Genomic DNA, 13871 nt, shown 5'->3' on the forward strand with positions numbered 1-13871 from the left:
AATATTGACGTTTATTTGTGGAAGAATTTACTGGTTTTTTTCGATCTTTATTTTTCAATTGAAGCAGAGAATGGGTGAAATCAACCTTTATGCTTAAACAAAAAACAAACCAAAAAATAAACACCAGTCTTTTTCTGCCATTGAGAAACGTCTCATTTAGCGAAACCCCTTTACTTTTATAGCATAGATTTACAAGTATGCACAGAACAAAACATCAGATTGCTGAACAGAACTGACTTGGAGTTATTATTCATAGTCTGTGCTCCACCCCTTTCCTGCTTCAGCACAGCTGGAGCCACTGAAGGAAAGGCACACGGGCCCGCTTCGTCCTGACACATAGACTTCAGTTATTGTGCATAATACTCATTAAGTGTTTTCCTCTTGCGCCCTATTTTCAAATCAAACTAGTAATTGTCACCATATAGCAAAAGCCTACCTACACCTTGACCTGCTAGTTTTAAAGTAGGCACTTTAAATGACACTTGCTGCAGTTGGTAAATGAAAATGCACAGTCAGCGCAGGTTTGATTGACAGTCATTTAAACGAATGAGAGCATTCTATCGCTGCTTCAGTCAATGAGATCTGCCAGAACAGGATGAAATGACTGACAGCGACCCCCAGCCATTCAGAGCGGATCGGAGACGAGACAAACTAGAGATGATTTCTAAATTGCTATTTTTTCTTAACAAAATTGAGTGGTTTTACCGACGCTTATTGTAAATAAATCTATTTTAACCGAACTCCTATTTTTGGATAATTTGACATTTAATGAGCTTTAGTCAAAGTAGCAAGCCTAGGTATAACGTTACCATGATCCGGGTCTTCCTTTTTTATCAGTACGAATAATTGACTAAATATAATCTTGCGCATTAATTTATCTATCTGTTTTCTTTTTATAATAATTATCATTACCTTGTGCACTTCTCCTGTTTAACTAGGGAAACGTGTGCTTTAATGCAATGTTATGTAGTACACACACACACACACACACACACATATATATATATATTATATATATATATATATATATATATATATATATATATATATATATATATATATATATATATATATATATGGATATATATATATATAGATAATAGAACACATATATTATATATATATATATATTGGTTGATAGCCCTTATTCTGTTATTTCTTCTTAGTTAATGTCTTCAAGATTATGCAGTGTTTATAAATGCAGTGAAACGGCAGGGTCCAAGCATACGTGTTTATGAACAAACCAGGTAGTATAACATGTTGCGTGAATCTTTTAAATGTAGGGGTATGTGCTGAAATTAGCTTTCATTTTCAAACAGCTATTTAAAAAAAAGAAAAAAAAAAAAAATTATATGTGTATGATTTGTTAGTTACTGAAATCTGAGTGAACAACTGAAGACATAAGAGCATAATTTCTTATTTAATTTGCAGCAATGAAACATAACCTGGTTAACCGTACTCATTGCATATCAGATGGTTAGATGATAGATATGGTTGCATTCTTGTCAAACAACAAACAAGCATTTCGACAAGGAATTGCATTAGTTCCATTACTTAGTTGAGCACACGGTGGTTTCAGTAAATACTTTATGATTTAAATATAGGTCTACTGTGTGATAGTTTGGGTTATTCAGTCTATTTAAAACAGTAGGTAGGGGTTTAGTTTTGTAATTTTTCTATATTTAATTATTAGTTGAATAAACCACTACCGAATAAGACCATTTTGCTACCTACTTTCCAGGCAGGTAGCAAATCCTCATTATTGCCTTAAAGTTGACTTTTAGCCCTGATAGTATATATCTTTTATTGCGACTTTCTGTTATGTGGAATGTAATAAATAAGAAAAACTGATATATTTTCACTTCATTTTACAACGCCACTTCCACGTTTTGTTTTATTTGAAGTGTTTAAAGTTTAAGTTTCAGCTTTTGTTTGTGTGTTCATCTACAGAGTCACAAGGTGTTAGTTTATGAAAACGTGTCTATGGCCACTGTTTACTGTGATGAAACGGCCATGGCTCAAGGAATGAAAAAAAAAAATTAAATGCTGTGTGTGCTATTTATTTGGGGAATAAATGAAACAACGTTTAACTTTAACTGCTATTTGGCACCCTTAGTTTTATTTATATATGTGTGTGTGTGTGTGTATAGTTATATATATTTATAACATTACCTTTTCCAATTTATGTAATGTTTGAGGACTTAATTAAACAAAATGCAGGTTTTCACACAATACCCTTTCACAGTGTCTTTCAGATTAAAATAGAACATGCATTGCACTTGTTCAGAAGCTTTGTAAATCTCTGCTGTAGGTTTGGAACTTGCTGTATGGTATTGCCTTTTACAGGTTGTTACAAAATATGATTTCTCATCTCTCTAGTCATGCACCTGACTGCCAGACTGGTGCACCCCTAGTTTCATCAAGGCTGTCCATAACATTCAGATTATTTGTTTCGGTTGTTTAAGTTGGAAAGCTGAAGGTAACAACAGTCTTGCTGTGTTTTGTTTCGACACCATGTAGCTAGTCTGCTCTGGTTCCAGGACTTATGGAAACAATTTTCTGCAGTTTGTTTCTTTGAAACGAAGAGTTGAGTTGCTGCAGCCACTTCCTTGTCGGTGGTGGTTTAGAGCAGAATAAGTGAGCTGGAGTGCCTAGCAGTACTGAGGTGCAAAACACAATAAAATGAGCATGAATCAATTGCCATTCCCTTTTGCTGTGTCAAAGGTCACACGTTGGCATTTTGCACAACAGCGTGTCTGTGTCAACGGAAAATATAAGAATTTACACCTTTGGTAGAAGATGATTATTTTATAGATATCGCATTGACTATTTGTTTTATCTGTTGTACAAGTGTATATAATGTAACAGCTATGTATATTACTATGTTGTAAAAACAACATCTTTTTTGTCATCCTTTTCTTCTTCCTCTTGGTGTGCATATGACATTCAGTAAAGGAAATGGCAGCAACTGTTTATTTTTCCTGAGCTAAGCTGACACTTTGTGCTTATGGTGGGATAGGTGCTGTCATTCGCTCAGGTGAAATTTTTGTATTTTTGGCGTGCAGTAACTATTGAATTTTGAGCCAGTAGTATCTAGTGGGAGTGTGCCATACATTTAAAATGTGTTTTTAATTGTTTGCTAAGGTTTAAAAGCACTTCCACTAGTAAAAATGTGCTTTGCATCACAACGTGATCAACCTACCAAACTGCCGTCCTGATGGTAAGTTGGTGTGTGAGACCTAGCCCTTCAGAAGTTAGTTTGGGGTGAAATGAGCAGTACTCTTGCTTTAACTTGGTCTGGCCTTTTTTTTTATGTTGTGTTGCATTTCTTAACCCTCAGAAAAAGCCTTTGTTAGCATGGTGTAACAGTTGGGAGAATGTTGCATTGAGTAAGGGAAACTAGGGCATTGTGTAACTGGAAGCAGGGAAACCACTGACGGTAGTTTGCAGGGTGTACAGGGTCAAGTTATTTAATTTTTTGTCAAGTACTTTTACAAAGTCTGTAATATGTTGCACACGGTATGATATTCGTTGTTGCAATTAAGTAATTCTCTATTTGTTTTGTTCTTATATGCCTAGATCGTTTAGCTGCTGCTTGAAAATTGTGTCTGTATTTCTTTATATTGTGTAGGATTTTTTGGGGGGAGGTGTGCAAACTGTAACACTTCTCTAAATCGTGCAGTTTCACTGCCAATATTCTAATAGTGTTGCGCAACCATGGCGGTGGCGACGGCTGCTGCTGCTACTTCACACTAATTTGCACCCTTTTCCGTTGGCAGTCATTTTTTTTTCCCATCATTATTTCATACATATTCACTTGTCTGGGGCAAACAGGTTTTCAGCGCCGTGAAAAATTCAAATTTCAGGCACTTGTTAGAGAAACTGTGGACACTGGTGAGATTTTTAGTGACGGTATTCAGGCACCTGTGCTGCCAGGACTCCTGTGATACAATGACTTCTGTTCAAAAACAGTATGGCGAAAGGGTTTTGCTGTGTGGTCTCATATTTGATATCAATATTGGCAGAGGGGGCTGTACTTTGTCATTCCTGTGTTGCTGTCCATGGGATGGAAGGACAGTTTTAAAGCGTGTTTGTGATAGGTAGAGTGGGCATTTTTCTTATGTGCAGCACATGAAGTCAATGTACAGAACGTCGGCTGTCTATATTAAATGCATACCTGTTGTCTTATTGTTTTTGCAGACAGGAAGTCGATCATGGAAACAGTTTACAGTTGTTTAAACTGTCCAGGCAAAGGCTATGTTCACACACACACACACACACACACACACACGCAAACGCATATATATATATATATATATACATATATAATATATAATGTGATAACATGGGTAAATAAAGTAACTTCAGATCAATACACTTCAGCTTTCTAACAAAACCAGTTCACTTTGTTACAAAAAGCTTACAATCAAGAGTCACAAAAGTTCAGGGGTACTGCGTTGGAGTGATATATTTTTATTTTATTATAATAGAGTTTTTTTTTTTTTTTTTTTTTAAAAACAAATGCTAACCAAGAAATTTTTGCTGCCCACAAAAATAAAGAATAAAAGGCCCTGGGGTTTTGTGGATGAACTACTGCCAGTAGCCATACCTTTCCTGCAGTAAGAATAGTTCACTTCATGGTGGTAGGTGGGTATGAAAAAAAAAAAAAAAAACTTTTGTAATTGTAATTTACAAAACCTTAAATGTGGTGTTGACATTGACTTCAGCTTAATATGACTGCCCTATTGAGGTCATGTGACTTTAGGTTTCTGCTGTATAGAATGTACACTTTGAGTTATTGGTACACAGTATTCTGTGATTTCATTATTTATTTTTGATTATAATTCATGACACTGAGAATCATAGCCTTACTCAAGTACTGGAATTTGTCTTCCAATCACATATTTTACCTAGAGCAACTCAGACTGACAAATCTCTTCTCTCCTTTTGACTGTATTATCTAATCTTCCTTTATTACATTGCATCTCTGTTGATACAGCACCCTTGGGTTCTTTGGTTTTATTTCCTGAAGAAGGCTTTTTTTCTAATATAGCTGAACAGAGTTCTCCCCAGGAACTCTGCACAGGCAGGCAGCAGAACATTATAGCCGGGAGCACTTTTAACGGAAAAAATAAACTTGCCTTACCGTACATATATAATACGACAAATAATTTGAATAACGTGTTGTCTTTCGTTGACTGGATTTGGTTGCTCTTTTTTATGTTCTGCATTTTCTTTTTCATAACTTTCTTTTATTATGGTAAATTACTGTGCTTATTTAGGCACTCTACGATTTGACTGGGGAAAGATAACGTAGGGTTATTGGAGTTCACAAAAAAAAAAAACGGTAACCTTTCCATCAAAAAAAAACCTAAAAACCTTCCTTTTTAGCTTAAATATTGAGCTTATTGCTTCATTTAAATAGTTTTCTTTATGTTAAGTTTTTAGGGCATTGTGTTAATGCACGTGTTTGTAAACACGTACTTTTTTTCGCAACCTAGACATTTTTTTAACTGTAAAAGTTTCCTTCGCCTTATTTGACAAAACTTGTTTAAAAACGATTGTCATGAGCGTGTGCAAACCAGTGGTAGTGATGACAACGTACTTTGTGTGTCACGTTATTAGGTCGTGGAGACGTGAATTCGCACCAAACTGTTTGTCGACTAAGGGTAGTTCGGACAAGAGCTATCCCATCAAGCCTTTCTTCTTAAAGGCATACAGCCTTGGGGGTGAAGAAATATCTAACACATGGCATTATGGTAAGTGATGTTTTACATATCACAACAAAAGGTATACTTTCATTTTTTGTTATTATATATATACATATATATGTATATATATATATATATATATTATATAGATATATATATGATATATATATATATATATATATATATATATATGTATATATATATGTCTATCTATAATATATCATATATATATATATATTACTGTTAAATACTATATGCCTTATTGCCTTACAGTACAGTAATACGTCAAAAAATGGACTGAATGATAATACCCGAAAATAATCGTAATTTTTTTTTTAATAAAGTAGCTGGCGCAAATATAGTATTAGGATTGCGCCAGTCGCCGGCTTATTTTGACCCCCCTGCATTCATTGTCACTATTTTTGCTTTCAAAATAATTTTTTTTTTTTTTTTTAGCAGTCATTTAACATTTTAGCCTCTTGAAGTGCTTAACACAGAAAACCCGCCCCTTCAACTCTGATTGGTTAAATGTTGTGTCAAGATGTAACACAGCTGTCATGTGGCTTCAAGATTTTTTTTTCACCCAGCAACGCCAACTGATCTAGTCTGCTAGAAGCACAATCAGTCCTTATTGTTAAAGGCACAGTAGCGTCTGCAAGATGGGCGGATCAGGTTTTTTCAGCTGGGCGTCGACAGCCACTTTGGTGGGTGGTCCAGTCCGGCTGAAAAGGTCTGGGGAGAACCCTGCTGAAGAACTCCCCATTTCCATCGCTTACCCAGGTGTTAACAGCATAGGCAACAAACTGAGTTTGTGAAAGTTCATATAAAAACTACAGAACAACAGAAAGTTTAATTTCATATTCTGTTTGCTTGCTGATCCGAAACAAACAATATATTGAAAGTAATAGCATTGTGGCAAAGCTGATAACAGGTTTACTTTAATGCAAGCCCTAGTTTCTCTAAAATGTGAGGGGTTTACTTTAATACAAGCCCTAGTTTGTAAAGCAACGCATTGTCAGACAAGACAAGTAATGTGAGGTTGTTACTAAAGCAGAACATTTATTGACCCATAATCTACCTTTACTAATCCAAGGGGTGGACTGACCCAGTCCCAATGAGAATTTCATTGTCACAAACTGCCTGCAGTTGAAGCGTCTGGTTTGGGGAATATTCTTCATTCCGACCCTACATTTGGTTGTGTTAATATTATTTCTTTGCTTTTGATATTACTTAGACAGGCCCTACACTTTTTTTCTGTTCTTTTGTATATGCTACCATTTTGTTTTTTGAAACATCAAGCAAAACAGCTACCCGTAGTCTAATCTGTTTGAGAGAATTCTGCACAGGTAGAATTGGTTGCGTTGAATGGAATGTATTATAAAAAAACCCAAAAAACTCTGTGCTTTGAACTTTGCTTGCCCTTTACAGTTTGAATTAAAAAAAAAAAAAAAAAAAAAAAAAAAATCCAGGCTATTGGAATATCTGTGTGCTGTAACCACCACTTATGCAAAACTTAAAGTATGATACAGTAGGTTAATTAGTGCAGTTCAGTGCTATTATTCTCTGCCTTTTAAACAAGATTGTAAAAAATAAGTTATTTGATAAATGCTAGTCTGTTGTGCATTTTTATATTTTTATATTGTTTATGCTAGAGACTGATTACGGAAACTGTTAACGCAACTGACAACAAAAAATGTAGTCTAGTGTAAAACACCAAGCCTACTTTGCACAGCGCACCCGATGGAGGTGATCTTAACTGGGTTTAATGCTGCAGGGAACAAAGGAACAGTAACCCTTGTCATGAAATTGCACCGGTGTATCATTCGCCCATACCCCCCCCCCCCCCCCCCCCCCCCCCTTTTTTTTTTTTTTTTTTTTTTTTTTTTTTTTGAGACAACAATTTCAGGAAAAAGCCTATAGGTCACACCAGTGTATAAGTCACTCCCCCCTTTTTAGGACCCCCTAAAAATACAGTATTTTACACTAGGCTTGCTACTGTTTGATTTATTATCTATAAAATATATTATATTTTTTGCCAAATTGACTGTTAACCCTTAGCGGTCCATTTATTAAGCGCCTGTCAGGAACATCGGGTCCAATTTATTTTCACACGAGCTGTTTATTTTATACATGCTGTTTTTAAAGGTCTTTTCACAGTAAAACAGGTTTAAAAGGCGCTGCATATCAACAGGACACTCGGCCCCGCCCCACCCCTTGTTCACTGTGTTTATCACATACCGCTTCATAGTCATGCATACTGAGAAATCCACTCCTGATCACTCGTTTTATCACCAAACTCCTCGATAATGTGATCCAAGTCATTATTCTAGTACTATAACATCTCAAAAAGCTCTGCAAATGTCCGTGATATTCTTTGAGCGCTGGATGCGGAAGCAGCTATCTTCTTCGTTTGTGTCCGTGTTATCTCTCTGGTGCAGGGGCTATGTGTATTGCTCAGATCCGCCCCCTTTTTATTTTATTTTTTTTTGGTGCCTATCGGTCTCACTTGGCCATTGAAAGGTTTTCTCTGCTTTTTCTGGAGAAAAAACCGACTAGAGACCTGTGCTTGACGTCTTTTTGATTATGTCGGACATCAACCTTTATGCTGTAAAAAAACGAAACATACTTTATGAAGTGTCTCATTTAGCGAAACCCCTTTATCATATTCAACATGCAACAAAAAATGGTTACCAATATTCTAATTGAAATAATGTTTGGGTACAGCAGAGCTAAACTGTAGAAAATCGTACACAGCCTTTTATAGCATACGTTACAGAACAAAACGTCAGATAGTTGAACAGAAGTAGCTTACACTTATCATTCAGAAGCTGAGCTCCACCCCTCTCCTGCTTCAGCACAGCTGAGTTACTGGAAGGTAAGGCAGACAGGCCCGCTGCCGCAGAGACTGCAGCCGTCACTCAGGAATTTCTAGAATAAATATTTTTTTGTATTTGATACTTTGTGATAAAAACAAATTGTACATTTATGTGCACAGTGAACAAACACAAAACACGCTGTTGAATATTTTCTTTAAATAAAACCACAGTTACTGAGTATGATCTACAAAGTGATCAGATAAATTGGTATATTTGTCTCCGAGCTGTGATGCGATTAAATGTGGCTTTGGTGTTTACTGCCTTCTGATTGGTTTATGTTCTTTTGAGGTAATGGTGTCTTTTTATAGCTGTTGTAGAGTAAAAGTTTTCAGAGACTACAGGTGGAATAGGTTTTGTTTATCTGCTTGGAAATAGCAGTGGTGCATAATGTACTGCAGTCAGATGTACAGCAAAACTGATATTATATTTGGTGTTTTCAATTGAATCAGGCAGCGTTTAGATTGCTTACTGCACTATCTACACAACCTTTGTCAGCTGAAATAAAATATTTTCCTGATTTGTATATATATTTATATATATATATATATATATATTATATATATATATAAATAAATAAGTATTTACTATATTACTCATTCCATCCAAAAACATAGTAAGATGATTGCAGGTTAATTTCCATGTATTCTAAAGTTCATGACCAGGATCAAGGATGTAGGGCAAAAGCTCATCAACAAAAATATCTACTGGCACAATAAATCCTCATTCTAATCTGGCCTTGGCTAAATCAAGCCACAGGAGTCCATCCAAAAAAATGAGTTTGATGATTGCAGGTTAATTTCCATGTATTCTAAAGTTCATGACCAGGATCAAGGATGTAGGGCAAAAGCTCATCAACAAAAATATCTACTGGCACAATAAATCCTCATTCTAATCTGGCCTTGGCTAAATCAAGCCACAGGAGTCTCCCAAATAAATGAGTTTGTTATTCATGTAGACTGTTTGGATGTAGCGTAATAACCCTATTGTGATTTAGTTTTTAGTTGCATAAATGCTAAATTGGGCCATTGCTGGGTTGAAGACCTGCCTTTTTAGTTAGTATCTGTATTCAAAGCAATCCAATAGTCATCTCAAACTCTGTGCTAAACATATGCAGACTTCAGTGGTTTAACATGCAATTTGACCAAACAGCTGCTATCTGTATTAGGAGAACACAGTTAGCTCTCAGTCCCGTGGTAGCAAACCTAATCAATTGGCATCCTTTCCAAAAAAAATAAAAATAAAAATAATAATTGCAGTCAGTTGCTGCAAATTGATTTTATTGAAATTGGTTAATACTTTTCTTTGTTAGTTAACATTGGCATGGTATCGCTGTAAAATATGCTTTATGCACATTTGTTGCATTTATTCTCTTGCAAAAAAAAAAAAAATATCCTTTTGGTTATGTAAGATTTTTCTTCCTGCAAATGTCATCTGTGTGGGTTTGGATACGCTTCCAAAAACAAAAGCAGTAATTGCATTAACAGACACACTGTTCTATATGCTATCTGCTAGTAATACTGGAATGCTTGATATTTTATGTTCCCGTTTTAAATTTTTTTAATGTAATTGTTTTATGAATAACTTTTGTTTCCTAGCCTTATTTTTCCAACAGTAAATAGTGCTTGTGCTTGTACAATCTCAACATGGCCTTGTGTATAACTGAAGTGTGGGGGAGGGGCAGGTCCTGGCTAATATGGAGGTTACATAATAACGCCATGTTTTGTCTGAATTGCAAAGCCAATTCCAAAACAAAGATGTTGCTTTTTTGTAGTTAGATCCAACTGCGATAATCACCATCACACATTGGAGGATGTGCAGCAGTTTCACAAAAAGATGTGTTGGGTGCTGTGGGGAATTCTTCATCTAGGCTGGTGTTAAAGGCGGCCAGGGAAGCACACAACAAATGAAGGGGTACAGGAACATTCAGGGTTTCCAGATCATGACCAAGTGAGATTTTGACATCATGTTTGATACATAGTTGTATTATATTAGTCTTGGTTAGATCCAAGAGAAAACAGTTTGATACAGAATTTATCAAACACTATTAAAATAAATGTAAAAATCTGAAGAGGAAACTTATATGTAAAAAAATAACTGGGGCTGTTCTGTTTTTTTTTCACAATTTTAAAGCAGAATTTTTAAAATGTTTTTCACGTAATAAAATGTCACATATCCGCCCTGACTGTTTACCCGCCCTGATCAAAGTTTCATTAACCTCAGTCCTGTGAACAGCATCAATGCAAAAGGCTACAGCAAGTGTGTTTACAATTTTTTTTAAAAAAAGACACGTCTCCTTTCACTGCTGGAAAGAGCGTTATTAGGAATAAAATTGCACACTGTTTCAGAATTGGTAAGACTGCTGCGTGACAGATAAAAATAAATAAATAATAACAAAAAAAAGTTGATTTAAAAAAAAAAAAAAAAGTTTGCATCGGACGGGTGCTAACATTCTTTGGAAGTAAACAACGAACCGCTCCAACGCATTATGTAAGCACAGTTGTGTGCAGTTTAACTTCTGTGTTCTAGAGCTAGTATAGAGTGAGTACCGCACAGTATACATTTACATACTGTATATAAACAAAGTTTGCATTGGATGTCGACACTCCAACGCATTAATGTAAGTGCACAATGTAGCGTCTGTGTTCTACCTGTATTCTATTAATGTCTAGTAGTGTTTTTTTTTTTTTTAATATATAAAAGTATTACTGCACAGGACCTGTTTCAAGACTTACCTTTATTTTAAAATGTGCACCGATTAATCTACCAATTAATCAACTAATGCATATAAATTAACCGATCAAATATTTTAATCGAGTGACAGTCCGCATATGTGTGTGTGTGTGTGTGTGTTTGCAATCATCTGTGCTTTAGAATTGACACAAACATGCAATCTCTTAACAAAACACATTTTAATGTATCTGACCTTGGTAGCAAGATTAATCTTATCTCTGTGAATGGATCCAGAGTGCTGTTGGGGAATTTGTTCTCCCCTCCAAACAATCATTTACCTGTCTTCCTCAGGGTGAAGTGTTTTAACGCCTTTGACTGTAGACAAGACAGACTTTTGAGGAAGTCATTTTGCACTGCCACATGTTTACTTTGAAGGTATATGTCCATGTATGCAATGCCAAAATTAGACAAGAAAACTACAACAACTGTATAAATATGCAGTCTACTCTAGAACAATCCAAATACTTGCAGTGCCCCTACAGTATAGCTAGGATTTTTTCCCCCCTTTTGATTGGTGGAAAATATGAATACTAAACAGTAGAATCTTAAACTGCTGTTCAAAGCTTTGAAAACTACATATCAGGCAATGCAGAGCTTTGCAAAGTTTCCATTTCAAGGTCAGTGCTGTGCAAACATCCTGTAAAAAACAGAGTATACACATTTAACTGGTCACTTAAACACATCTTGGTGCAAATGTTGAGCAAAATTTTAGATAGCCTGCATGTATTAATCATTATACAAAAAATATAATTATAAAAATAAATAACTAATAGTAACAATGTAAACATAAAATAAACACAGAAAAGCACACCCTCCTCAATCAAGGAAATGTGATTTGTTATTTATAAACCCGATGGTAATAAACACTTCTGACTAGTTTCCAAGACCCAGATTAGAACAAATCTTGGACTATGATGTTACTTTAGGTAATGTATTGAAAATGAGTGTGAATAAGGATCTAGGAAACCCGCTGTAAATGCAGTCACATTGACACTGAACTTCAGAAGTTAGGGGGTTTTGTTTGATTTGAATACTGAAATGCCTACAGCTGGGAGAGAGGATCCAGGCAATAATTAGGATTTTGAGAGGTTATCAATTGGTGCAATTAAGTGCTCAGCAACATAGGTGATTGGATCTGTAAATATGTAGTGCTTCTGTGTCATTCATGGATACTTGGCTGCAAGGCGGAGTTTGCTTCAGACCATAGTATTCCAAACCCTAAAATAAATAGTCCTGTTTAATTTACCTCAACGCATCCAGGTCGCTAGTGGCTAATCTCATGACATTGCTGTCACGTTAGGATAATGAAAAAGTGTTGTGCACGAAATAAAAAAAAAAATTCCTAAAAGAAACACACATTTCATTATTGACAACCCAATACAAAAAAAGATTTTACAGCCACATCAAATTACAGATCTAATCTAGAAAAAAGAACCTTGGTGCAGTGATGAGATGGTTTTAGGACCGGGTATGCAACCTGTAACAGCTGGAACTGTGTCTTCAGTTTCAAAATCACAGTCTCTTTCAAATAGTTATACAAATGATATTGTAATAAACTGTTTCTAAAATGTTTTGTACATAAAGGTTATATTTATTTTCCAGTTCAAATCGGAACCCTACGGGACAAAAATAAATAAATTGAGAAGTTGCACACTGTTACAACCATACTTTGTCGAGACCTTCCGGAGGGATCAAATCCACAAATGTTTTTTCTATGATGTGTATGATTACTATTAATTATAGCTGTTAAACTATATATTTCTATCTTGTGATGAAAGGGTAGCTTTCTTTTGGTGTTTTACTTTTTCTCATTCATGAAGAAAATCTGAATTTGCACCCGTGTGTGTATATGTGTACGTGTGTAATATCAATGTTCTACCTTGCTGGAAGAGTGTGTATTGAGCTTCCAAGGTTTATTGATTTTATTTGTTTTTTTCAGACTATAACACTAATATCCTAAGAGATGCATTCATTGTTTTTCTGACTGTCAGTAAGCTGTCGTGAACATTATCTGCTTACTGAGCAAACTTAAATACAGTTTCCTACCATACTGTCTGTTATCTGCAGCACAGTTAACAAAGCAGGCAAAGGAAATGAAAAACATGCTCAGTCTCTGCTCTGTTATCACCCAGTGCTGTAAATCAACCATAGCCAATATACTAGAGGCACTTGTGTTGTGCTGTACACAGAGCTTAATCGGCAAGCTCCAGTCTTCAACAGTTGATAGCTTTTGAAATACAAATTCTGTCAAATCAGTTTAATTGTGTGTTGCCAGGATATAGGCCTAGGATCTGCAATACTTAGTTTTTTGAGGGTTTAAAGTGTTCTAACAGTAGGTATGTTTATTGCTTTTTTGAAATGTAATTAAGATCCATATTAAAAAAAAAAAAAAAAAAAAAACAAGTGTTCACCATGAGTTCATGTGAGTACTGAATATTTTTACATGGTGAGATTAATTAATTGTATTTCCTCCTAGTGCTTTTCCTCAACTGAGCGGTAGGGTATGTAGTGAAAATATTTTTAAAACACCTCTTGGAAGAATGACACATTTTCA

General features: G+C 35.3%; 1 protein-coding gene across 3 annotated transcripts in view; it reads left to right on the forward strand.

The window, feature by feature from the left end:
- The window catches only part of ankrd11 (ankyrin repeat domain 11), an 82099-nt gene that overhangs the window by 4783 nt on the left and 63445 nt on the right, over positions 1 to 13871 (forward strand). The gene's annotated exons all lie outside the window — the stretch shown is intronic.

This window comes from Polyodon spathula, chromosome 13 (assembly GCF_017654505.1).
Source record: "Polyodon spathula isolate WHYD16114869_AA chromosome 13, ASM1765450v1, whole genome shotgun sequence".
Classification (NCBI taxonomy): Eukaryota; Metazoa; Chordata; class Actinopteri; order Acipenseriformes; family Polyodontidae; genus Polyodon; species Polyodon spathula.